Here is a 3,179-nt window from a genome sequence, read left to right on the forward strand (position 1 = left end):
CGTAGCGGTCGCTCCGCCCCTCTCAGTGGGGCGGGGGCGGGGAGGGCGGAGGGCCAGGTTCCTCAGACCTTCAGTTCGCTTCCCTGAGAGGGAAAGGGAGAGGAGGTGAGGGTGAAGCGTGCTTAAATGATTCCAAACTCTTAGGTTCCTGCGGGATTCCTTCAGACGCCTTGAACTTTTCACATTCAGCGGCCACCTGAGGATTGGGAAAGTCTCGGGGCTGGCTGGAGTAACTAGGGAACGGTATCTCTCCCAGGCTTTTGTCTTAAATCCCCGCGGGTGGCTCGGCCTGTGGGGCTCCAGGATCCGGAAGGCTGAGCAGTTCAACTCCGGGAAAGAAAAATGAGGCACTCCCACCTCCTCCTCCCCGCCCCAAGAAAAGCAAAGTTGATGTTGCTTGAAGTAAGTATGGCTAAAAGAGGCCCTCTGGGTGGTTCTGGTGCTGAGTGACGTTTGAAATCCGCCTGTTCAGTCGCTAAGTCGGGTCAGACTCTGCGACCCCATGGACTGTAGCCGGCCAGGCTCCTCTGTCCATGGGATTTCCTAGGCAAGAATACTGGGGTGGGTTGCCATTTCCATCTCCAGGGGATCTTCCCCACCCAGGGACTGAACCGCACCTCCTGCCTTGGCAGGCAGATTCTTTCTGGCTGAGCCACCAGGATTATGCAAATGTAAGCAATTATCAGTACCACGTTGTTCCTCACCCGTCTTTCACCTGGCAGTGAAAGGCCAACTCCACAGGTTGTGCATTTGGCTTTTTTTCATTTTATTTCTGGAGACCTCATTCTTTTGCAGGATATGCCATTGTTTATCCAGCTTGTCCTGCCCTGATGGGCATTTATGGGAGTATTGTTTTCTGATCTTGTACTGTTAGAAACAGTACTGCAGTGAAGATCTTTGAGCTCATCTCATTTCTCACCTGGTAGGTATGTCATCGTGCTTTAAAATCTCTGTCTTTGCCAGCAAGAAGATGACATAATCATGTGGGTTGACTTTTTGACTCTCTATTAAGACTAAATATCTCTTTTAAATTGCTTTTTGTACAACTTGCAGTCTGGGTGACAGCAGGTACATTCTCCTCCCACTCCAATATGACTGTGGCTCCAATCCCCAGGCACCTCTCCTTTGTCCCTCTTCTCTAGGCTCATGTAAGTCCTCACACTGCACCTGGCTGAGTTACAAAAAGATGCCTCTTCCTCAGGATAGGGGCAGCTTCATTCCAGGCACTGGGTTGGATTTCAGCCTCTCTTTGTTGCAATGCACAGGCTTCTCACTGTGGTGGCTCTAGAGTGCAGGCTCAGTAGTTGTGGTGCTTGGGCTTAGTTGCTCTGTAGGATCTTTCCAGACCAGGGATTGACCCTGTGTCCCAGGCATTGGCAGGTGGATTCATATCCACTGGACCACCAGGGAAGTCCAACACCAGGGTTTCTTAACCTTGATGTTGTTGCCAGTTTGGACCATGTCATTCTTTGGTGGACGGAGGGTTTTTATGTATTGTAGGATGTTAGGCTGCATCCCTGGCATCTACAGGCTAGATCCCAGTTGATACCTCCCAAAGATATCTCCAGGCCTTGCTAAATGCCCCACGCTGGTGGGGGTGGGGTGGTGCAGGGGAGGGGAGCAAAATTACCCCTGGCTGAGGCCAATGCTGTGGACAGCTGTAGCCCTCATCAGAACTATTTCCCATCTCTTCTCATCTGTACTGGGATGCTCACACCATCAGTTGTTCACACAGGCCTTGGCTCTGCATCCCTCCCTGGCCAGCCTGGAGCTCATCTCAGGGACTGTGGGGCAGCCTGTCCCTGCCCTGTCCAGTTTAAAGGTGTAAGAAGAAAGCCCCATGGCTTGGTCAAGTGGATAGTGGGTTCTCACCTGATTTGGCTTCTCTAAAGCAACAGTTAGAACTGGACATGGAAAAACAGACTGGTTCCAAATAGGAAAAGGAGTATGTCAAGGCTGTATATTGTCACCCTGCTTATTTAACTTCTATGCAGAGTACATCATGAGAAACGCTGGCCTGGAAGAAGCACAAGCTGGAATCAAGATTGCCGGGAGAAATATCAATAACCTCAGATATGCAGATGACACCACCCTGATGGCAGAAAGTGAGGAGGAACTAAAAAGCCTCTTGATGAAAGTGAAAGTGGAGAGTGAAAAAGTTGGCTTAAAGCTCAACATTCAGAAAATGAAGATCATGGCATCTGGTCCCATCACTTCATGAGAAATAGATGGCAAAACAGTGGAAACAGTGTCAGACTTTATTTTGGGGGGCTCCAAAATCACTGCAGATGGTGACTGCAGCCATGAAATTAAAAGACGTTTACTTCTTGGAAGAAAAGTTATGACCAACCTAGATAGCATATTTAAAAGCAGAGACATTACTTTGCCAACAAAGGTCCGTCTAGTCAAGGCTATGGTTTTTCCAGTGGTCATGTATGGATGTGAAAATTGGACTGTGAAGAAAGCTGAGCGCCGAAGAATTGATGCTTTTGAACTGTGGTGTTGGAGAAGACTCTTGAGAGTCCCTTGGACTGCAAGGAGATCCAACCAGTCCATTCTGAAGGAGTTCTGCCCTGGGATTTCTTTGGAGGGAATGATGCTGAAGCTGAAACTCCAGTACTTTGGCCACCTCATGCGAAGAGTTGACTCGTTGGAAAAGACTCTGATGCTGGGAGGGATTGGGGGAAGGAGAAGAAGGGGACGACAGAGGATGAGATGGCTGGATGGCATCACTGACTCTATGGACGTGAGTCTGAGTGAACTCTGGGAGTTGGTGATGGACAGGGAGGCCTGGTGTGCTGTGCTTCATGGGGTCGCAAAGAGTCGAACATGACTGAGCGACTGAACTGAACTGAACTGAAGGCATCTAATCAGGACCAGCCATGGCCCTGAACTTCCTTGTTAGCCTGACTCACTAGAACAGAGCATCAGCCAAAGGCTTAAGCAGTGAACTGACTGTTCCTTGGTCACCCTTGACTAGTCTAAACTCCTTTCCCTGCTCCCTACATCATCTGTCTCAGGCAGGTGGATTTCTCACCCTCCCCCACCTTTGTGCTGAGTCTTCTGAGATGTTTATGTCAAATGTCCAGCACAGTGCCTGACACATAAAAAAGGCCAAGTCACTGCTGGCTCTTTGCATGCCCAGAGTGGTCCCCTCATGCTCCAGGCAGAGGTCTGCC

This window comes from Oryx dammah, unplaced genomic scaffold (genome assembly GCF_014754425.2).
Source record: "Oryx dammah isolate SB20612 unplaced genomic scaffold, SCBI_Odam_1.1 HiC_scaffold_2, whole genome shotgun sequence".
In the NCBI taxonomy this organism is placed as follows: domain Eukaryota; kingdom Metazoa; phylum Chordata; class Mammalia; order Artiodactyla; family Bovidae; genus Oryx; species Oryx dammah.